The sequence below is a fragment of the Pagrus major genome, chromosome 9, assembly GCF_040436345.1.
Source record: "Pagrus major chromosome 9, Pma_NU_1.0".
NCBI lineage: Eukaryota > Metazoa > Chordata > Actinopteri > Spariformes > Sparidae > Pagrus > Pagrus major.
This window is the reverse complement of record NC_133223.1, coordinates 29,414,735-29,440,197: the sequence shown is the minus strand read 5'-3', so window position 1 is coordinate 29,440,197 and position 25,463 is coordinate 29,414,735. Positions and strand designations below refer to the sequence as shown.

The 25,463-nt window shown below is 41.9% G+C and overlaps 1 protein-coding gene across 1 annotated transcript in view; it reads right to left on the bottom strand.

The window, feature by feature from the left end:
- Nucleotides 1-25,463, bottom strand: part of gulp1a (GULP PTB domain containing engulfment adaptor 1a) — a 94,645-nt gene that overhangs the window by 58,303 nt on the left and 10,879 nt on the right. The gene's annotated exons all lie outside the window — the stretch shown is intronic.

Genomic DNA, 25,463 nt, shown 5'->3' with positions numbered 1-25,463 from the left:
CTGAGCAGTTCATATTGGCACTTAAAAAAGGACCCGATCCTTTCCACATAGAGTGGATGTACTCACTTGATAAATGAGGGCCAAGGCATTCTATTACGTGTTACCCTGTAGTACTGGATAGTTATCATAAAGGTCCCTGAGGATGTAGGGGGAAATGACATTCAGAGATAGATGTAAAGGGCGAAGAGTGTGCATTAATAAGGGCTGAGTGAGGACCGTGTGCAAGATTTTGCTGATATATAGTGTTGAATACAGCCCAGTCGCTTGCATACAAATAAAACGACTTCAAGCTGTGAGCTCAAGCTGTGAGCAGTACTTAAACCAAAGTCCAAGTTTGCATGACGGTGATACACCAATCCTTCCCATTAAGTTCTGTAGAGTACAGATGTGCCCACATACCATGCATAAAAAAATACCAGTTGACGTTGACTTGTTTTTCTTGCACTCAAAGAAGAAAAAGTCAATAATGATCAAAAAAATAGTCGATAAACGATGTTGAAGCTGCAGCTGCTCAGAGCTGACTGGCTCTTGAGGAAAGAGTGGGGTGCAGAGCCAGAACTTCTGGAGTCACATCTGATTCTGCTCTGATCCGAAGCCGAGTACCGACGGGAGGAGAGCTCAGAGATACTTTTAAACTTTTGGGATTAGAAAAGTGGATTATATCTTCACTCCTGTTTATCAACCTGACTGCAGCAGTGATCTGTGGAGGTCCAGTCGTGGGTGTTTATGTTCTGTAATGTTGACTGCTGAGCAAAGGTGAAGGGGAAACAGTCTACTTCATGAACGTAATGCTACAGTACAGAGAGGAGAGAGGAAGGAGAAATAACTCTGTTGGAGTCTCTGGTGAGTGCTTGGTTCAGTAAGAGTTTCAAACACAAAGACTGATGAGACTCAACCACACATCGATACATTTTGAAATTTCAAAATGTAAGCCATTCAACACCAAGAAAATTGCAACGCACACAAAAATGTTCACAGGGATTTTGAGTTCATGATATTTATTGCTTTGCCCTGCAGATTCATGGTGCAAGCACAGCAGAACTGGACCTCCGTCAAATGCATCAGCAGAAATCTGATATTACATCGACAGAACAAAAAAGAAAAAAGAAAACCACAGTGGAAAACTGTAGTTGTCCAACAAGGAGAAAGACATCTTTTAAAAATAACAGATGCTTTGAGTTCAATCCAAATCGAAAAAGTCTGAAACAACTTTTTCTTATTTCTCGAAAATAAATATCCTCCAGATCACAAATCCTCTCCTTCCCTATAATGTAATTTCCATCTCAGCAAAAACAAAGCTGACATGATAAAAAATTCTACCATCTATCTCCAGCCGAGGACTAATGCAGAATGGATTTCCTCCCAGGGTTAGATGTGTTCAAGTGGGTGCCTTTTGGCATCTCACAGTATATATTATGCTGAATAATGTCGGAGAACAGATAAACAAGCAACTGTCATTTTAATCTCCCCTCCAGCCAAGAGTTTAGGATTCACAAATGAGGTTTTACATAAATATTTAGCTGGATTTTTACCAGGAAACAGGTGTTTTGGATGCAATGCACATTGAGAGACACTCATTTATAACATGGATAAGTTGTTAACAATTTCATTATGTAAATTAGAATAAGTATAAATGTCAAGGACGTTTATAGTTGTGTTTGTACCTATGGGGCAGGCAACCAACCGTCTGCTAAAAGGCTTCAATTTATGCAGCACAACTTGTCCCTGTAATAAGTTCACGCTGCAAAAACATGTGAAAGAAAATGGCAGAGGATCACAGCACCGTTCAGTTGAAATTAATTTATCCTGTTCCTCCTCATTAGTGGAAGCCAATCACCCAAAATCCATAATTAAGATACGCTGGCACTGAGAAGCTTGAAGTCCCGGGGACAGGGGTGGGTTACTTGTTGTGAAGGAAGGAGGTCTGATTAATCTTCTTAGGCAAGTTTTGACAGCTCGGCAGAAAAAAAGTCGACTCCCAAAACAAACTCCAAGAAACAGGCCTTGATAAAGTATGCCAAGTCAAGTCAGGTTTATTTGTGTAGCCCAACATTAAATATGACTCAAAGGGATTTTTACAGGCCGAGAACATGAACCCTGCTCAAGATCACCCAGACAACAAAAAGCTCCCTTAAGAACAGAGCTCAGACGGCTCGGCCCTGCAGGAGATGAAGGACAGAATAAAGTTACTAAACCATTTTCACGGCAAAATCTGAAGATTATGCAGGCTTTTTCAATTTGGGTAAACAGCTAAAAATAGGACATTGACTTCTTTTCCACAGCCAGAAGACGAGATTGTCTTTCTCTTTATATCATGCTCAAGAATCACAATCATGCAAGAAAACAGGGAACAGACGACATCCAGAACCCATCCAAGAAACAAAGTCAAATTAAAAACGTAAATTAGACACAGTGTTATATTTCCAGAGCTGATGATGGAACTAGCTAGTATATTTTGCCTCTTTCTCATCTTGCAAATCTCGCTAATTTTTACAATCTTTTACCTGAGTCCATCTGTCAAACACAACGCCGACTGAATGATGTCGAGCGTTGCTTGAATGTACACGGATGGAAAACTATACATGCGCCGACATCCTTTCCTTGAATAAGCATCACGCCAGACATTAGAGAGTCCACCTGGGTGTCACGTTTCCATCATGAGACTCCCTAAAAACTTATGCATATATATTGATATTTCACCCAAGTTTTGTTGCCTAAATCTAACCAAACTGCGATTAAGAACTGAACATTCTTTGATATACATGAGAAAAAATACATTCACTATGTCTGAAACTGAAAATTAAAAACCTCCACCCACACACAGGACACAAACGCCCATTGTCCTCATTGAAGTCACGCGCAAGGTCAACTCTACCAATGCAACCAATTGTGAAAACCATATCATCCACCATATCACCTGACTTCCTAAAGGCTTTGCAGCAGAAAAAACTTGATGCGATATCAAATACACAGATCACTGAAAAACAATGTGCACCCTTAACACTGACTGAGATGAGTCATGGAGCTCACCAACGTTTGCACAACCACATCTTGAAATACCAACTTTTATAGCAAGACCCTTTCCATCTCAACCGACTGAAGCTGGGGCCGATAAACACTTGTGACTACAGCGGAAACTTTTGAAAACAGACACCAGATGTTAGTGGTTGTTGGTGTGGTTTTAGTCCAGTGTGAATGGGGTACAAAAAAAGACAGTTGTTGCAGAAAATGTGATTATTTTAGGTCTTATAAATCCAATTAAAAAGACATCTCAGTCCAAGATATATGCCTGGTGAAGGGAAATGAGTATCAATCGCTGTTCTTCACATTGCTCCAGGACCAGGAAGGAGGGATCTAGGGTTAGCATCAGTGGATGGAGCAGTTTTGGAGAATTTAATATGTCTTAATGGCCAAGGTCATGCACCTTCCATCACGCAGCCCCACATCCTAATCCTCATTAGATAATAAAGTTTTCCAAAGATCTTGAACCTTTAAACTTCCCTCCCGGCTCCAAAGCATGAGTTCCCTGATAACAAAACACCATCATGTGGGCAGAAGCACGGACCCAGTACGTAACATGCTGGAAGTGGTAGATAAGAGGCCGGGGACTCACAGATAGCACCAGACTGGCTCCGGCCCATCTCGCCTCCAGAGGGGGAGAACTCTGCCTGCGCCGGGCAGATGTCAGGTTTTTGTATACAGAAGGTACAAGCTGGCAACTTAAAGCCCGCGGTGTTCTGACCCACACACACAAACAAGTCAAATAAATCAGCTTTGGAATATTTGAGATAATAGGTTACTGAAAATAACAAGCAGAGACTTTGTGACTCCTAGGCTTTTTTAAAAAGCTCATCCTTCACGGTACATTGGTGCTCTTAAAGCATTAAATGACAATGGGCAAAGATTATGTTCTTTAAATAACACCACAGTGAACTGTATATAGTACATCAAGGGCAGCTGCTGGGGGAATCTTGTACTGGAGATTAAAAACATCATAATAATTCTAATTTTATAACTTTTACAACTAGATCACAGAAAACCTTGGTAATGGAAAAAGTCTGTTTTTACAACCTGTATCTTGTAAATGTGGTCGTCATTCATGTTGGTTATTTTATTCACCGGCTGACATTTGTGGATGAGGAAGCGAAGAAACATCAGCCTGACCCTCACTAAGAATAAAAAAAACTGAAGTAAAAATACCTCAAATGACTACAAGTACAATAGATCAAGGTTCTTCCATGAATGAAATTCTGTTAGAATTCTTCTGCAACAGCCTGGTCCAGCCCAACACTTTAAACTATGATGCCGTACATATCCCTGCAGCATAATTTCTGGAGGCATCCCTTTTACAGGGTAGAATAAAAGAAAAATAAAGTACACTTTGGGGAAGTTGGATGGTCCAACAAAAAGTTTCCTCGTTTTTAACTTATGTTATTTAAGAATGATTTGTTTTCAAAAACAAGTTAGGTAAGTAAATTAACTTCCATAAGTTACGTGCTGTTATGTAAGTGACGTGACTGCAGGTAGCCACAGGTAGGTGTGTAGTTAGTTGTACCAAACCAAACCATACCTAACGAGCTGGGAGTGAGAACGTGTTGCCCAAACCTCAATGTTTTCCTAAACCTAACGTTGTATTTTGGCTGCCTGTACCTAACAGTCCAAAACTCAATATGTAAAATGTCTTTAATTTTGAAAGATTAACCAAACATTACATCTTTCTTATTAACTAACTGGACTGAGGAGCCCTGCACGTGTAAAAGTGGCATGAGAGGGGCTTCGGACCACTGACCAAATCTGCCTTAACTGACGAGTTTGGTGCGAGTTAATGTAGCAACAACCACAAGGTCCATTTAGTGGCTGTCCTAAAGGTTTCAAACCCAACCACACGGACAAAAGTGCTTACAAAATAAATGAGAAATGCAAAACTCAATCTGCTGATGAGAGCATCCCAGCTTTAATGTGGATGAGAAGGCCTTAAAGTGCACAGAAAACGTGGAAATCTGAACATCTATAAATCTCTGACAACCGAGAAAAATGGACCTCGAGGATTATTCCACATATTGTAACATCATGACACTCACGTGCAGACATGTGCGCACAGCATGTATTTATACATGTATAGTAATTATCTGCACTTATACATCTGGATATAACACACACTACACCATATAAACAATAAACCCCTACAGACATACAGTGTAAACATGCATTCATGTCTCCAGATGTTCACGGGTGAACACAAAGTCATATCCTATATGTGATCTGAGAGGAGACTCATGCATCACAAACACACTATATATGTTGACTGGCACTTTTTTATCACCATGTTGTGCTTTAAGTTAATTTTCTTGTTGACTTTTTGTTATTCGTCCGCATCCCCCAGATCCCCAGCAATTCAGTTTTGGAGAAATATGTTCCTAGAAAAGATTGCGAAAAACTTCAAAAAATGAGATCACAGGAGGCAGAAAAAAAAACTATATTTTCATCACCTGGCTGTGGAGCCGATAGGCAGCCGTCCGTCAGTGTGTAAGCACATAGGGAGGAGAAAATTGAGTTGGACTGCTGATGAATAAAATAAGGTCTGAATAAGTCTATTGAAAAAGCTGAGAGAGATGTAAGGAGTGCAACCACGGTTTATGCTCATGTCATAAACTGCATCTCAGAAGACGTATTAGATTTCTCAGAAGAAATATTGCCAGTAGCTCACGCAACACACGCACACAATACTGAGAATTTGATGCAGCAAAACCCGAGTGCATCACCTTTGCTGTGCTTTGGAAGAAAATGGAACTTTAATGCAGCTTTAATGTAAAAACCTGACCCAGTTTGAACACTAACTGATATTCTGTGTCAACTTCAGTCAAGCTAGGTTGAACTGTAATTCCTCGCGAGCGATGCAGAATTAATCAGGTTCTCCCCCCAGCGTGCGCACAGCCAGACCGTCGGCTGACAAGCGAATGCAACAAGGGGGATTTGTATTATTGATGAAACGTTACCAACACACCTCCTCCATTTCTGCAATAAATACAGAAACACCTCACACATCCGTGGTTCTGCTGAGCGATGCTAACCATGTACGATAAACATTTCTTTTTAACTTCCAGACTGTGCGAGTGAATTCTCATGTGGGTTTGAGGGGTTTTGACATGCAACAAATGCCCCCCGCTGAGCATTACACCCAAAGCTGAGGGGAGCTTTTCTCCCTTTTGTGATGACAGTTACTAAAGCAGATACCTGAGCAGGTCAAACCAACAGGCCGGGCTCTTTTAGTCCCAGTGGTTCTGGTGTAAAAGCACAAATGAGTGTACGCTCGGAGAATGAATAAATAATAAATAAATAAATAAATAAATAAATAAATAAATAAAGATGTCAGAGGAAGTGTTTTTGGTGTGCTACACACATTAAAATAGAACTTTAACATCACTCCCTATTATTTATTTATTTCATGTTGCCTTTATTTAATTCTTTTGCAGATGCCCAAGGTGCACAGCAGGGAAACACTGTCTTCCCCACATCTGACAAAACCAGGGGAATGACAAAAAAGCAACACCGTGAGGAGCGTAGCTGATAACTCCCAGAATTAAGACAGAGACGGGTACAGAGGTAAGCTGACGGCTTACCCAGCAGTGCTTCATAGATAATAATAATAATAAACCAGTGCTGCTGTCTGACAGTGGTCGATGATGTCCGACCCACCACATCATGGAGAATGCAATACTGAGGAAGAGACTTTGCATTTGTAATGAAAGATGCCACTGTGAACCATTCTTCTTCCAAAACTTTATGTAAAACTAGAATACTCAGTTGATCTGTTGTCACTCACAGATACCAGCCACCTAAATACCTCGGATTCTTCTAAATCAATGCATTATTCCCAGAGAAAGTACCTAAAATATGGAAATAAGCCCTATTTTGCGGTTTTAAAGCCACTCTAGGGAGTTTATAACTGGTTATGAAACAATCTCAGTTTAATAATGGTGCCTCCATATGACCTACATAAGAAAAAGAGACCATCAGCGAGAAGATTAACTATTTTCTATTAGTTTAGCATGCCAAAAGGTCTGCTTGCAGACTGGAAGAGCCTGTGTATACATTTTCCCAGGCAAAGTTACAGTGAGTAGTAAGTTAGTCAGTTAGAAAAGTGTTCAATATTATATTTTGGGTTTTTTGACAGTGGAAACACGACTACTTCTGTCACCAGGGGCCTCCAAAATCAATAAAATATTAAAGTTACTTGTAGTAAAGAAAGTGAGAAACAAATGCCTGGATCCGTCCCTTCATCTGGATCCTTACCAAAAGTTCCTGGGGTCTATTCTGAGCCGAGACCCATCCTCCACCCAAGTTTCGTGTAAATTCATACAGTATTTTTTGTGTAATCGTGCTGACAAACCAACAAACAAACGAGGGTGAAAACATAACATCCTCAGTGGAGGTAATAAAGATAAGCCAGTCATTTTGGATTTTTGAGCTGCAAAAAATACAAAATTGAAAAACTAAAAAAAATTGCAAAGCATCATCTGTTCATACCAATGATTCCCAGAGACGGGGGGGAAACTGAGCCACAGAGCAACATGTTTCTGACTGCAGAGGGGCAATTTACCCGTCATCACATCTTCCACCAAAACACGGACAAAATTGTTCCCAAACCCATGTACATCTGTCATTCTCTGGTTTGTTGTCGGTTTCACTGTGTGCTTAGTGGCTCCTATAAAGTTTTCATGATTTTTACCACTTACCAACATGAGTCAGACACATCCGGATTAAGCCTTTATCCGCTGAGTATCTTACGAATTGCTCTATAATGATGTCACGTGACTTCCTCCTTTGCTCCCATCATGATTACCAGAGTCGATAGAGGATTTTGGCACTTGGAGGTAAACATGTGTTGCAGCGCTTACGAAACAGCGAAACGACTTTTGAGGACGATCAGCAGAGCTTTTTAGGAGGGTGATTAAGAATGAGATGTCATCTAATGTGCCAGAGCAAACATATTCAAACAGGATGTATGAGGTCAAGAATTTGGGATGATATTGCTGCAGCTGTACAGGCTGCTGTGAGTCGACTTGAAGAAGTAACAGCTCCTAAATCTTTACTTTCTACAGTACAACTTATCACAAACTGCTTTAATCAACTGAAAATCACATTGACAGAACTGTTGCGTGAGTCGCTGCTGATTGGCTATTCAGTCTGATTACGAGGCTGACAAAAATCCATCCGACTGCCCGTGACGTGATTGTCCGTGTTCGTGCTAACGAGTAAAGACTCAGACAATCTGTCGAGGTTTTTTTAAGACTCCAGCTGGAAGATTTCTGACGTTCACCGTGCCCAGTTCCTGCTCAGAGGACTGGGCTGTGAGAAATCCCTTCGCTCACACATTCATCACCATTACATTAGATTTCTGTGACGTCCTCCCCATCGCTCCCTCTCCAGTCCAGGTGACGAGTTCATCCAGAATGCCAGAGCACAACAAGAAAGAGGCACATTATCTGAAGAAGTCGACCTTGGCGAACTCGGATCGCAGCATCGGTTGCCAGGTAATGTTTGAATTGATTACAGAAATGGACTTATTGTCAAAAAGGCCTGCGTGGCCTTTCCCCACAGCAACTCCAATCAGCTTCTCAGAAATGAGTCAGAAGTCTCAGATCTTCCGGTGCATGATATCTGGGTGTTGAGAGGGTTTCATCAAAAGCTGGTGAGACTATTTTAGTTTTAATGATCCCAGTGTCTGGTGTACTCTGCTAGATTAGACGTGTGTTAAGTTCATTATGTTTACTCGGGATTAATGCTTATTAGACTTGCAAAACTAAACTTGAGGCGTTCTCTTATTTCTCCTCCACATTTGATTAACTTTGTTTAGCGCTGGATGTGTTTTTCATTATAATTGGTTGTTTTAATTAGCAGAAAACAACCACAGTCTGTACTTTTCTTTGCTTTACTGAGAAGCTGTAGTTCCCTTGAAACATAAATGTACTATACACATAAAAAGTTCTAGCTTTGCCTGCTCACGTACAAACTGCTGTCTGTAAGTTCAGGCATTATTTTTCAACTGCATTGATTTAAAAAAATGGTCCACTCAGGCTGCTGTTAGACTTCAAGTCAGAATCTCTCCATTTCCCCTTCACGTCTCCTGGGGCCCAGTTGCCAATCCGGCACCACATGGGGTCCCTACTGTGGTCATCATCCCTGCTTCCTGAAAAATCCTCTCATCTCGGCTCAGCACATTCCTTTGCAGCACTCTTCTTGCAACACGCTCCCTGCTTAACAATCGAGTTTTTAAGACTATAAAGCTTTGTTATTATTGTATTATTTAATGAAATCCCACAGGCCAGAGGCACTTAGAGAGTCAAACTCCTCGAATAACCGATGGCTGCCTAATCCCCAACGGGATCCGAACAATAGAAATTCCAGGAAAACTGATGGAAACTCAGAGCTGGTGATGCCAGAGTGAAGAGTCAGACAGGTTTAACAATGGCAGCTGCCTTCTAGGAAGCACTCGGGGGGGAAAATGTCACAATTGCGTCACATAACATAAATCTTAAGGTGGGTGGAACTGAAATAGATATAGTCATTATTTTCTCTTCAAGGAACCAAACAGCAGCACTTCGACTCAACTTGTCACAGAAAGTCAAAAGTGCACTTGAGTGAGTTGGATCAGCAGAGTGTCACCGAGGGGCTAAGCTGCATTTTTAACACCCTCGCATTTATTCACTCAGAAGATGTTTAAACGCACAGTTACTGCTTCCTCTTGAGGTAAAAAGTGCATTTTACTCCAAGAAATGTTTTAAATCTATTTTGGGAAAAGTGACCTTTTTGAAACGGTTGACCTTTTGTAAGCATCGCAGCAGCCGTGATGTGTTGACAGCTGACTTCAGCTTGGATTTGGACTTTGACAGGAACGTTTTTACGCAACAGGTCTCAGCCGCTGTGACGGGGAGCCATCAGTTTTCATTATCTTTATTGTTGACGCTGTAGGAGAGAGTGCGACGAGGCAAAGTGTGTCACTCTAAAGATAGGTGACTACGGGAGACTTTACTGAGCTGCTCCAATACTGTAAAACAAAAGGAAACGCAAGTGTTTGGGAACCCAGAAGTGGGTCAAAGGAAGATGATGAGATGGATTACAGTCCTTTACTGTAATCTTGTATTTTTGGCAAACCGCTTCCTGTAAATATGGTTTACGATGGTGATACCGTTTGGAAGTGGGGGTGTTCAATATGGCCTGAAATTATATGCGGTATAGTGATTTAATTGGCCTATCAGAGATATATTGGTATATTGGTATGTTTATGAAAATTTGTTTTTTGTTCAAGAACATGAGCAAAAAAAGATGAAATCCTGAAATCCATATCGCATTCAATAGCTACATTAATACACAATTTATTTTTAAAGCAACATTAAGTAGAAATTGGCTTGTTATTAAAAGCCAACAAGGCTGCCAAACAGAGGACTGGAGTTAAAGACACACCACTGGATAATAGATTAGACACCTGGAGACATTTCCACCCGTGTTTCGTGGCATGTAAACCGGTGTTTTTAAAGGAGAGATGCCGATATTTCCGGCTGTGTTAGTGGCGAAACAAAGCAGCAATGTTTCGCCGGAAGTTGGACTGTCTCCATCAGTGAGCGTGGTGACCAAAACAGGTATTTTAAGCAAACCGTGATCTTTTCCCAACCTAACCAAGTGGTTTTTGTGCCTAAACCACCTAACCAGAGCAGAAGCACAGCATTGTGACAAGTGAGAAACTGAAAATTCAACCTAATTCACCAACGACAAGTTGCAAAATAAAGAAATGTCCAGTTTTAACTTATCTGTGTTGCAGAAACGTAATTCGCAGACATTTATTATCTTGATTGGGTTGAATTTGTCAGACGTGAAGTAGGTGCTAACTACAAACTACTTCATTACATCATAACAATGTTATTTGTTGAAAACATGTATGTAACACAGTTAACCTACCCTCTCACTTAAGTTACATAGTGCAGAAACAAGTGATAGGGTTAGCTGAGTGGCTGAGAGACACACCATCCACCTATTACAAGACACTGTACCATCAAAATGATTTTGAAGGCGTTATTCTAAGGTAAAAAAGTGACATAATGTTGCTTTAAAGTCATCTGTCAGATTAACATTAATCAGAAAATCATTGATTATAACTGAGAGACATTTATTTTCAGTAGTAAAGAAACCTTCAGGCCTTTGTGCGCTTTAATACAGAAACGAGTTAATCGAGGCTCTGTGACACATTTCCTGCTATTACAAAACATTATGTGGACTGAATTATTTAAAAATATTATAAAAAAGACCATAAAGGCTGCCATTATTCCAATGTATTATTATGATGATGATGTCATGCCATCTGGGGGCGGTTTCTTAGACAGTGGGGTGTAATTAGCAAACACTAAAGCAGTGCTTTGTCTGAAACTGCGCTGGTCAACGGCGTAATTTTCTGCCTTCTTATTGTATTTACATTTAGATTAATTCTTTGTGTGGGGCTGCAACTAGCAATTGTTTTCATTATTGATAGTTTGGAGCATAAATTGTTGGGAAAGTTGTGAGAAATGCTCATTACGATTTTCCCAGAGCGCAAAGCGACGTCTTCAAATTGCTTCTTTTGTCGACTAAAAACCTAAAGACTCTTTATTTACCCTCAAATCCACACATTTAACAAGCCGGAGGCGGCGAATGTTTGAGATTTTTGCTTGAAAAATGACTTTGATTATCAAAATAGTTGGCAATTATGAACTAATCGTTGCAGCGCTGCTTCTGTGAATCATGTGGCCTGATGTCAGACTGTTACAAGACAGATTTTCCTGCACCAGCCCCTCTTAATCTGCATCCTGCAACCTCTCACCTCTACATCTTCTAGTCAAGTTAGACGTGCACTAAAGGCTAATTACATGTTTTGTACCCGTTGTTACACGATATGACCTTGTGCCGTACGTTCAGGTGCATTAAAGCGGTTAGCTACAATCAGCCTGTCATACACACACCGAACATACCGACTTGATTTAAATTATGCGGTTGAGATGCTCCCATTATCAGTCCGTCTCCGCCCTACAGGGGAGCCTCGTGGACTGAGCTTCACCGGAGTGGATTCCACTCACACACAGAGAGACAGACCTCATGCCAACCTTAAAGTTCAATGCATGTATGGGCCAGCGGCCAAAACAATCTGCCTGGGGGCTATCCTTCTCTGTCAGTGTGCTGGAGTAGCTGTGACAGGAAATAGCCTTGAGGATAACTAAGCAAGCGAAACACATCTTCAGACTTCTTCCAGCTCATCTTGATTTAGAGGTTCAGCTCAGAGGTCAGGATTCCTCAGTTCTTACACAGAGCTCAAACTCCCTGTGGGAGCAGAGCGAGAGCATCCAAAGCAAGTGGAAATGATTCCTCCGCTGTTGAACGACTATTAAGCTCCCACTTTGGCAGGATATTGTTATCTCTTGTGCACATATCGTATCTCGTGCATACAATCATTACACGTGGGCCGACTGCATAATGAGTGTGATTGCTTTATCTCTGCTCTTTATGTTTTCTATTTTCTCACATCCGTCCTTTGACGTGCTGCTCGTCCTACATGCTCGCAGCTAGGAACAATTGTTCCAAAGCTGGAAAGCATGTTCAGATAGGTGATACGACTTTTGGTGCATATCTCAGCTAACCCTCAGGTGTAGAAGAAAAATTGCTGTCTAGGGATTCAGTGGATGATGCTGACGAGATCAGCCCGGTCGCCAGGATACAATGTTTGCAGTTAATGTTTCTGCAAACCAAAAATACATCCGTGGTTGACGTTTGTAGCAAACATTACATTAAATGCTTATTAGCTGACTTTCACATCAGGAAGTGGAAGGGGGTGGAGGTGGCGTTTTTAAAGCCAACAAGGCTGCAGGTGGAGTCACACCACTGGATATATTAAAGGACACCTGGGGACATTTCTAGCTGTTTGTGGCAACCAAAATCGTCTTTCTTCACGGGAAGTTGGACCATCTACATCCATGATCGTGGGAACCAAAACAGGTATTTTAAGCCAAACCATGATGTTTTCCCAACACTTACCAAGTTTTATGTCACAGCCCTGTGACATGAGAGAAAATCCAACATAACGACACACTCAGTTTTAACTCATCTGTGGTTTTGCAGAAAAGCAGTTAGCTAACATGTAGTCTGGCGACTGGGTTGTGCATACCATGACCCCTTGATTGGCTGACAAACTTTTATGGGTGTGGTCAAATAATTCCAACAGCTATAAATCCCCAATAATTCGTCCAATTTGAGCCAGGCATTAACAGAATAACTGAGCCCTTATTCTGACGGACGTCCTCTCCGGTCATCTGATCAGGGCCTTATGTATCTGTTCCCCGTTCACGTGTCAAATCCAGGGGTGACCCAGCTTATGCAGCCTTCCTGGTCAAACAAGAGCTGAGAACTCATTTCATAAAGTCTTCCAGCTTTGCCTAACTTGACTTTATTTCTCGTATTATTATATTATATTGTTATTAAGACGGCCGAGTTTTGGGCAGTTTTCAATACCGGAGGGTGCAATGTAAAAAAAATGAAGACGGCATAATACAAATCACTACTATGAGCAAGCTGCAGAAGCTGCAAGAGCTTTCACGATCACACCGCATTTTCTTCAGGAAATGCACAACGTAGTTCTTGATGAAACAGTGTTTATCACACTCCGGATGACCTTGCCACTGCCTGTAAAGGTCTTTCTAAGAAATAAAAACAGATTATGTGTTGAACGCTCAACAACAAAGACGTACTTCTGCTTTTTTTCTCACAACAATTTATATCATAATAAAAGAAATCATTTGATATGTATTCCTCTCTGTTTTCTTTCTCATCAGCCGAGACAAGAAAAGTCAGCATGAGCTTATTCTATTATGTTGCCCCGTGGTTATACCGTAGATAATAAAGATAATTGAATGTGTCTGTGAAATAATTGACATGTACTAGCTTATACCAAAGCGTACTTCAAAAATAGGACTCATTAAGTTTTTCAATTATTCTCAAACAGTCCACATACGAACAGATGAACGCTGCTGTGCTCTTTGACGCCGCTGCTATCATTCATATGCATCACTTGTCATCTGGAGGCCGAAATGAATCGGCCTTCAGGATTAAAAAATGACAAGTAACGGCGGCACTTTTCCACAAGGATGGTGCCGACTGAATCAATGTGCAGCTCTTGTGTAGAGTAATTTTCAGGTCAATGCACTTCACTGCCTTCACTGTTAAACCTGCTTACCACCAGACTCAATGAGCCCACGGCTCCTGAAGGAAGACGAGACACAAGCCACAGTTCACGGACCGGATCCTACGCATTACTACACTAAATGTGTCCTACCTGACCATAACCCCCCGAAGACAGGCTTCAGGGAATGTGGCCTTCATTTTAGTGAATGTGTGAGACATAATAACTTCACCTCACAGCCCCCAATGTCCAATAATGCACCGTGGATGGCTCAGAGGCAGGTTTGTCCAAACTAAATGTGAAAAAAAAAAAATCATTTTCCAACAATTTTTCATTGTCATGTTAGTCTAGGTTTTGACCAATGCAGGAAACATTTTCATGTAGTCATTGAATGTATGTTGGGATGTATCTTTGCTATATTTTTAAGCCACAATGGATCAAAAAATAAATCATCAACTGTTTTGGATCATTGTTAAATTGTTGATAATTGTCTTTATCACGAAAATGTCAAATGCTTCATTCTTGTGAGGATTTGCTGCTTTTATTGTCTTCTGTGTGGTGAATAAGTGAATATCTCAACATTTACATATCTTCGTTATCGATTGTTGGTTGGACAAAACAAGACAAACATTAAAATATAATCTGAGGCGTAGAAAAGTGTGAAATTGCCTTTTTTAGAATAAATAATTCACCAAATAATTAATAAAATAAGGATGCTAATGTTTTTTTTTTTTTTAATTGCCGCTAAATGACCAGAGAAAACACAGAAAAAGGTTGAAAACCTACAACAACCAGAATGCACTGCACCACCACACAGGACCAATAAACACTCAGAGGTGGGAGGAGCTTGGTTTTGGTCTCGTGCAGTTTCAATCAGGCAAAAATAGCTTGTCACAAACTTTCTCATATTACGGTTAAGCAGCACGCTGAAATATGTTTCTGAAAACATTGTAGGCAGCGCAGTGACATAATCTGGATTCATACTTGATCAGCACTGCCTTGTTTGACGGATTGGGTATCTGAGCCACTCCTCTTTTGTTCCAAGCGAAAGAGAAAGACGAGGGCAGCGCTCTCTCTCGACTGGTCTTCTATGCTGTGTCCCCGGGCATATACAATCTGTAGCTCGACCAACATCCGCCGGATGACGTGAAGCTCAGGCTTTTTTTTTTGGCTGCAGGCAAAACGAACCTCGTGTTTGTATGCAAACTTTGTTAATTTGCATACACTTCCCACATTGTAATGATTCACAGCTGGTTGAAAAAGTTTCCCTTCAGGACGAACACAAACCCGGTTGCCTTCAATTTTAATTTCCACCAGCTTTCTGGAGGAACCATGGCAATCAGTCATCAGTTTGAGAGAGCTGAAGTTCTCCTTCAAACGCTGCCATGTGGGTGATTTTCATCAATATTTAATTGCCTGAAATATTTCCTGACAACGAAATTCAGCAGCTCATTACTGAAAATGGATTTCTGAATTCCAAACCAGGACTACAGAGAGGCACTTATCAGACACAATTAATTTGTTTAGGAGTGAGAAACAAGCCTGTTTCTATTCAGACAAAATGTACTACGAGCCGAACCCCAGAGCTGACGTGATCTTTAACATTTCGGAAATACACTTTTTTACGATTCAGAAATCTTGTGCTTTACCCTAATGATCCGCAGTTAATGCTGCGGAAGGTTCTGTGGATCGGATCCAATTTTTTAACGGTTTGTGTAACATGAATGCTGATCCGCCACAGCCGCGGAAATATTCAGAGCCATTACCATAAGCAACAAACCACAGCGATCAACACAACAAAGCCATCTGTGCAAACAAACAATGACATGAGGCCCGAGACGATCAAAGTGGTTATTCTGGAGGAAGCTTTATCAGGAGACCTCTCTGAGCAAGCACCTCGGAAATAAACTGTTTAGGGCCACAAAAGCAGCAATATTAGATATTTTTGTCTGTCTCTGACTCTTTAAAGTGTTTCATTCCCGGCACTTTATTAACACAAAGTGTTATCACCGGCCTCTTATCTGCTCTGAGTATCTCACATCAAACAGAAAGTTCAATAAATCAAGATTTTGATTTATTTTTATTTCCGAGGATGATTTCTTCCAAGTAGAGATGCACATTAATCTCTTTTTTGTTTCACGCATGCTAATATCCATTCTCTAAGTGCAATGATTACTGTTCGAGCTCAACAATAATGGACTACAGGTGTATGACAGTGAGTGACGGTCGTGTCAGAAATGAAGAGAGCAGCGCGTCTATTCATAAGCTGGGAAGAAGAGGGGGAAGCCTGGGCTGAGCTTGTTGACTAGGCGCCGGGGGTGGACGGGCACACGGGCAAAGTGATTAGCATCCATCACTGTCGGTTCCTCCCAGACAGCCGGAGGGGCTGTGACAGATGAAGGAGACACAATCAGGGCTGAAACAGCAGAGCATGGCAGGAGGAGGAAGCCTGGGAGGGAAGAGGGGACACGAGCGCGGGCCTGCCGAAACGACATGACAAAGTTGGGGACATCGGCTTCTAAAGGTCAGGATGAGGATGTGTGCTTTGTGGAGATGATAGGAGTCTGAATGTGCATTGCTTGCGTGTGATGAAGCTGGAGAAGATGCATTAATAAAACCTGTAGCTTGTGCACAGGTGGAATTTTAATATATTATGAGAGAGATCAGTCTGGAGGGCTTTACCACATCTTCACACTGGTTATAATGCATCTTCAAGTGACAGAGGAGCAGCACGGTCAGCAGAATTATCAGAAAATACACCAATGCAAATGCAGAGTATTTTGCACTCTGCGAGGCTGCGGAGCGTGACCACTCGCTTTAGATTTTGTTCTCCACCCCAAGTAGCGGCGCTCCTTTGGTCACATTAGTGTGACTAAAGACCTCGGCTAAGTGTCTAAGAATTTCTGACTTCAAATTTTCCTCCCCGACAAGAGGGAAGTCTCAAAGCAGTGTTTTGGTTTTCTAAAGTGATTAAAGAACGGGCTGTTTCTGGTAAATGACAGGCCATTACAAGGAGACAAAAGCTGTGAGTGCTCCATTTGTAACTGTTGGCTGAAACAGACCACGCTGCCAGTATATGATTAAAGAAAAATCGATGCATGTCGGGTGCCAGTATAGGAATTTTAAATTATGTCTGCTCAGTGTCATGATGTCAAATCATACTTCCATTGGTTATTTCAGCACCTGTTTTAAAATCTAATTAAGTTTCTCCTTTGTGCAGTCGTCTTCGATAAGAGACGAGGTTCCCCTCCCGTCTGCTGACTGACACTTCCTTCTACAACATCTGGCATCAGGTGTATTTACCTGCATGCCAATGTGTCTACTCCCCTGTGTGTGGATCAGCCTCACCTGTAGGCAGTGTTGTGTTGGCTCGTGACAGACAGCGGTAACCTCAATGCAAAAATCAAATGATGACGATGATCAAATGTGAACGGCACACTCTGATTCACAACGAGGGCGAGGTGAAACTTCTTTCCTCTAAGACGTGTCGAGGCCGTTTTCTACAACATGAAAAGTGGCAGAAATGATGATGTGAATAATGAAAAAGAGCTCGAAAGAGAAGATCGAACTTGTCTCACCTCTACACCTTAAACCAGAGGCTTGTCAATTTTGTTAAGTTACGGAAACTGTCAAACGCAGCCCTGCCGACCCTGATGTTAGAGACATGTGGGAGGAGGAGGGGTGAGGGGGTGGTCAAAGCTTTTATGCAACTTAATACTGTCTTGAAAGATTATCAATGCAGAAAAGTAAATATCTGGAAATTTAAATCATGATCACCTGTAACATTTCTGAAAGACCAAGCTGGATGGACTTTACGGCTGAATCAACGTAACAGGCGTCAATACGTGCGTGACGTTTACACTCTGAGCGAGGCTACGTCGTGGTATTTGAGGATCGCTGAGCGTGAACAAAGATAACTGATGAAAATTCAAGATGCAAAAGATCGATAATCATCTTGTAATCATAGTGTAGCCCACTAAATGGGAATTCAATTGAACCGTGAGGTGCCGAGAGATTCCCAGAACTAGTGAGGAGAAGACGCTGTTCAGCCAGACAACAACAACTGAAGCATACTGACGCTCACAAACCCGTCTGGACAGGTTCAGGTTGAGCTGAGGAATCACTGCTGCTAATTCTCTTTAAACAGGTCAGGTTTTGCTTATTAATGAAGATCAGTTATGGTTTATCTGTACGAGAGTACGATGCCGTCCGCTCAATTAACTAGCGGACAATCAGCCCTCGCGCTCCCGTCTACTGTTAACCACACGTGCTTTGCAGAGAGACGCTCTCTGGTGTTACATCCCTCCTGTTAAACGCACTGATACGACCTCTCCTATTTAATGTGCTGTAGCTTCACCCGGTTGTTGCGATGTTGTTTGGTGAACGTTGGTTTTGATCAGCTTTATAATCAACAAGAGGCTTCCTCCTCCACGCGTGGCTCACCTGCTGTTATGACTATGGGACCGCGGTTGCAAAAAAGGTGTGTTTTTTTGGTTGACTTACTGCTGATGGAGAAAGCAGATAATGTTGCTGGAACAGAAAGGTGCTGACGAGACATTGTGCAGCATCAAGGTGGACCATTAAAGCAACAGTCTCATTCCGAGCTGATACTGAATGTCAGGATTTGCTGCTTTTATGTCAGTTTAAACAACGACTCTTTGGGTTTTGGACTGTTTGTTGGATAAAAGAATCAATCTGAAGTCGTCCCTTTGGCGGCTCTGAGAAATAGTGATGAGCATACTTCACAATGAACAGTTTTCAGTTTTATAGACTAAATGATTAATTGAATAATCGTCAAAATGATCATCAGTTGAAGCCCCGACCGCAGACGCAGTTGAAAATTACTTGCACGGACACACAAATGTGAATTCAACCACCAGTTAATGAATCTTAAAGATAAATTACAGCTTACTAATTATGAAGAAGGTAATGATGCACATAGTCTGAAAAAGGACTTTCGTACTTTAAATTGATTATAAATTCTCACTACTCTGTATAACAAGCATCATAAGATTTCATATAGTTCATTTATTTGTCGTCTGAAGTGTGTTTTCTTTTCTTTTTCTCTGCTAACAGACTATCAGCTCACCCTCAGTCCTGCAGAGGCCTGTGAGGAAGTCTGATCTGACATGGTTCCCTGGAAGAGATGGTTATGACTGATACACAGTCTGCAGCACAATCTCCTCTATCACAGCAGCTTGAATTAGTAGAGCACTGACTAAGATGGAGACAAAATCGAAACAGGGGAGAAGTAATTATATCTTGAGTCGTGAGTGTGAGGGAGGCAAAGCACATAATTCATCCCCCAAATTTCATTTTTATGATTGTGACTGGAGAGCGGTGTTAGCCGCCGTGGCGCTGAGCCACAGAAGACTCTGTCAAACCGAGCCTGCATCAACAGTCTCTGAGGAGTCACCCTCCAGGTCTGTATCTCAGCTCCTGCACAAAGAGCTAACCCGGGCTCGCTGTTAGTGTGCCAATTACACACTAGATTTCCTCACTGGCCTCATTTTTGGCCATACTGCCAGACAAGCTTTTTTTTTTTTCCAAGCAACCCCCCCCCCAACCAAGCTGGGGCGCTGGATTCAGAGAGAAGAGACTGAAAACAATCTCTGTTTAAATCAGGGGGATGTCGTTTTTCTTCGGAGGTCTGTGGGGAATTAAAATGGGCCCGCTGACACGCTGCCGTTAAGCACCAGTTACATTTTCCATTAAAAGTAGACACTAAACTGATCATGTGAAAAGTTAAGATGTTGTATTTATGGTGTTTCTCACATATTCAACGTGCTCTACAGCTGAAACTGTTGAAGCCGAGCTGTAGTTACAGGAGAGACTTGACTTCTGTGCTTACTTTGAAATATTTATAGTGTTTCTTTTATTCTTTTTAAATTATGTATTTGATTGCAGCTGTGATTGGAGAGTTTGCAACTAATAAGATAACGAGAGGTCATGCTGGTTTACTTCATCACAGGGGCTACAAAGAGTACTGATTATAGTGATGTATTAATACAGTGCACTGCTGTATTGCTATAAAGTTCACCTCCATAAAAAAATAAATAAAAACATGTTAGAAGTAGAAATATCACCCAACTCTGCAGTTTTCCTCAGCTAAACGGAGCTTTAAATTGTCTTTCAGCTCACTGTTTTGGTTTTATGGCTCTTAACTTTGAGTTCCCTCTCACTGCTCTCATCAGATTTCCAGTCGAAGCATGCAGACGCTCTAAAAACCCACATTACACTATCTGCCCAGCGCCAAACAGAGGAGAGAGACACAGTTAGAGACTAGCTGGTGAACAGAGTGGAGCGTTTAGCAGCTAAAGAGACACATATTCCCCTCAGGAGACGGTCGAGACAAACACAGAGCTAAAAAAGAGAATGAAAACAAGACGGGATAAATGCTTATGTTGCTCTGTGTCTGCTGGATGTGTGACAAGTTTGAGAAAAGATTATGTCAGTCTCGTCTCTCGTGTGCAGCTCGTTTCTAGTGGCCAAAAAAATCTATTACTGCAGATTTAAAGACGTACTCCATAACACTGTGCGAGTTTATCATCACTTCTGCTTCTGTAGATGTCGTGAGCGTTGTTCATCATTTACCAGCGACCAGTTAAACATGTGAAACCTCCAGTTTGTAATTAACAGAGTACATGCTGTGAGACAAAAACATGAAGTCTCAGCTTTGACCTGTATTTGTGGTCATGCATGCGCCATAAATGATTCATATAATTTGAGGGATCAAAAGTCAAACTGGTGGCCAGAGAAGCTGGATGAGAGGTGGGTAATCAGTCAGAATATATAAGACACCTTGTTCAAGTTGGCCCACTATGTTGTCCTCTACAGGATCCAAAAATAACAAGTAATAAGTAGTAACTCGCTGAACTTTAACTTTATAACTTTTCCCTTGTTCTTTTCTGCACTTGTTGTCCTAGAATACAAACCAGGTTACGTATTAACAGATGAGAAAATCACAAAACACCTCTTGCACCTAACACTTAGCCCTACCCCTACATTTTGCGGTTCACGTCTAGAGTTAGGTTGTAGTGATTCTCGTTGGGATAGAGGGGTAGGGAGGCTACATGGTCCTCCAAATTGAGTTGTTTTTTTTGTTTTTTTAAAGGGGCACACTTCAAACTGAGGGTTATCTCTGTCGTTTCAATGTATCATGGTCCTTTTCTTTAAAACAATCACTACAAGTTTGTTGGCGTCTCGGTAGCTAACTAGCCAGCTGGCTAACGTTACATTGTTATTGCTGATTTGTGCACGACAGTTGGGCATTTTGATGCATTCGATGTTGAATCCACCTCTTTGATCAGAAGAAATGTATATAAAGTCTAACAGCGAAGTTGCTGCACTTGGACTGGCAGGGTAGGAGCACAGGTTGCTATTGTAGCCTATAAAATACCGCTATAGGCCAGGTAATGTTCTTTTGAAGGGTTGTCCCATTTGATAGGGGGAGGTTTTAACCACTGCTCCTTGTAACTCTGTCCTGAGTGACATTTAGCACCCGAAAAGGAGGGTTAGGGCTAACAATTGGAAATGGGATTGAACCTGAGTGTCTGAACTGAGAGGAGGGATGGATTTCATCAGAAACACACAGGTCCAGGGTGGTTATTATTGGTTTAGCTCATTGGATGGCACACAAGTTTTTCCAGTTTGGGTTATAGAAAAAGTACAACTGAAAGACCCAGAACAACACTGAAGAAAAGTTCCGTCTTTGTTTTCAGGAGCTGGTTTTTCAATGCATACAAAGGATCAATGTACACAGGTGTGACGCTGTAAAGCAATACATCCATTTTTCTTTCTGTGAAAAACCACAACAATGTTTGAAAGTGAGAAAACTGAGCCAGCTTCATGTCAAAAAAAAGGTTTGTGCTGTAGTCGACTTCGTGCAGCAGAACAACATTGTAATGAGCCCAAATAAATCTAATTAGTTTTAATGTGAATGATCTTTATGGAGGAAGCTTCCTGGGCTGATAGTGTAGGAGAAAAAATAAATAATGTACTCGAGAAGGATAAGTATTTACTTCAGACTGCAGCCTTGGCAAAACATCTACCGAGCATAAATAGCCGTTCGGGCCTGCGAGGATGAGATATGCAGTGTTCTCAGAGACTGAACAGAGAAATCAGCCTTCCAACTAAAGTGCTAAACAATACCAATAAAACACACATAACTCTTGCCAATTCATTACCAGGAGGAGGATAACGCAGTCATGTTGTCTCAAGCGAGTAAAAAAAAGCCAGCTGCAAAGCACCGAGGCCTGCCCATTGAAATTAATGGCACTCATAAGGAAATAAAAGAGCCATAAAAGGCAGTCTGTTTTCACCCACAGCGGGGATGACTTCTTGAATTAACTGGAGACGCCTTGGACAGGCGCATGCCACTGATTTCTTTCAGGAGGTGCTGGATCAAGAAGACATGCGTTTCCAAAGCCTCGGCCAAATTGGAACACCACTAGCGACGGCGTTCGTCTGCCTTCCCCTGTCTGATTCGTTCAGAGCCGTCAGCTCTAAACGCCGTTTGTCAGCTCCGTGAGCGCAGAACACAATCCGTGATGCGAGGATGAAATGCAGATATCTGAAGCCTTCATCTGCACTGTGCTCCGTCAGTAATGCGACTAAAGAAGAAAAACACAGGGCAGCACACAACAGGGGCCACATTTCTATATGGCTGCTATAACCAGGCTTTGTGCCCAAGTGCTCCTTCAAAAAGCAGAAATGTCACAGTATGGTGTTTGCATGAAATACATTATGCGCCTGTCACCTGCATCTCTTCACACGTTTCACTGTGGCAGCGTCTGCTTTGACGTCCCAGTCTTGCAACATTCAAATCTGCCCCTGTGGCAACAAGAAGGACATGAAATGTACTGATGTAGATCTGAGGACCAGATGTACACAGAGAAATCAGGCCACACATGAACTGGTATATATAAAAGAAAAATGTACACGGGCGTATGCACGGATATCTCAAGATAGCTGTGGGTGATAATGATGAGATGGACATGAAATAAACACAGACTCTGCCACAGATCTGACAGCACAGCGGAGGAAAACAGTGAAGCTGCCGTCTGTTAGATGGAGGTGAGAACAGCAACACGGCAGTGAAAGAAAACACAGCGACTCTTTCGTCAAAACTTCTGAAAGCTGAACGTAGTCGGCAGTCTTGTGCTTTTTTCCTCTATGGCTGCCTGATTACCCCACGTCGAGCCAATCAAAGCGAAGGCACAGCTGGGTGAAAGGTGAACACTGTCCTGGTTTGTCACAGCTCCTGCGCATGATGGCAATTCCAGTAGTGAGCGGTCCACCCTGCTGTCGGTCTTCAAACAGAACAGCAGTTTTCTTACTTTTACTTAAATAGATCTGGGATTAAATGGACAGTATTTTACATGAGTAGTTGTAATTATAAGCACAAATTCTTAATAGCTGCAGCAAGGTACGTGCAGACATCCACGCGCTCACTTGGCCTGGACCAACAAAGGACATGTATTTGTGGACCAAAGGACTGATGGACTAACAGAAGGGATAAAGAGCAATGAAAAAGAATCTCTGCTGAGTTCAGTGGTTCCTCCGGACAAATGGTTCATGAGTTATGAACTGAGCCGTGGTGAAAATGCAGGGGCAGGGAAAACTGTCATCAATAAAAATGGGAACTCCACTTAGTCCACTGATGGCTGTGTCCACGACAATTGGTCTGTGAGTTATTGAAGGGGAGAATGCAAAATGCTGTGTGTGTGTGTGTGTGTGTGTGTGTGTGTGTGTGTGTGTGTGTGTGTGTGTAACTTTCTATAAATTAACTCATGCTGTGTGAATTTATTTAGGAGGTTATGCACCTTTTTGCTACAGGCCACTCCCACTGCCACTTCCCCTTTGCAAAAAACCCCCCAAAAAAAACAGACAGTCTTGTGCAAGTCTGTGAATCCTTAATAATGCACATTGTAATTGGTCACTCCCATTGCAGCCAATCAGCATGAACAAAAACACGAACGCACCTGACCGCAACGCCAAATTCAGCCTGAGAACTGTGGTGGGGAATTTTTTTGTGGACCGACCCACCAAATGACAGAGAGACCTGCAGTACTTGTACTTGTCACAGTATTTCACAGTACTTTTACTAGAGTGGGTTATCCTAGTACTCTTTCCACCCCTGGTGTAACCCTGGTTGTAAAGCCATGCAACTAAAGTCGACGGAAGACAGAAACTCTCACGTCCTGCTCGTCAAATACAGCAGCTTGGTGAATGTCCTTCAGCTTCAAGCTGTAACGCTAAACTAACCTCTCTAGCATCAGTTTATCAGCAATAATACTTAATGAGCAACATCCAGTCAGACTGAAAATACAGGCTCAGCGGTCAAGTTAGGCAACACATAATAAACAACGTATATTTACACTTTCAAAATAAAGCTCCACGTGTTATGACGATAACATGGTTTGGTTAGGTTTAGGCACAAAAACTATTTACGTTAGGTTTAGGAAAAGATTAGACCTCGGGTTAATAAAACTACCTTCAGTCTTGTAATGTTAGTTACGTAAATTAAAAACGTCAAGTGATGTGGCTAAATTGCTCATGTTACGGGGTGGCGTAAGTTATGTCATTAATTTACGTTAACTTACATACATTTACATTACATTCTTGTTTTTTGGTCACAAGCAGGACATAAACTCCAGTCTCCGGAGGGAAAGTCCAGTGTAAGACCCAACAGACCACCCCAGCTGCTCCTGGACATCGACATCTGTCATTTATACTACTGCACTGGACGGGCGCTTCAAGAAGTGACACCAGAGGGATAACAAGGCTGCTGTAGTTGACGCGTGGGGGGTGAGAATGAGCTGAAGACCGCTAGTCTTTCCATCTGCACATTATCAGAAGGCTAAAGCTTAAACTACAGCAGGATCAGAGTAGCCTGTTGAGTAATCTTTACTTCTCACTGGATGTCTATTGTTTCTTTTTAATTGGTTTCAATGGCGTACCTGGTGGTGCATTTTCTTTTAGCCAGCGAGTGTTTGAGCAAAGTGAAAGAGTGGAGTTGGGCTTCGGTGTCAGAGTGGAGAGCTGATGCTGCACTACAGCTCTACAGCACAGGGAAGCCATGAGTCAAATAAGCTGCCACGGGGTCTTGATCATGCACAGAGCTGCAGGAATACAAATGTCCTCCTCAGTGAACGATACACATTAGTCTGGTAGGTGAGCTCAACAACTTTTGATTTCCACAACAAATTTAAGGTCACGTCCTGCAGACATGTATGGGAGCTCGTTGTCAAGATAAAGGATGATG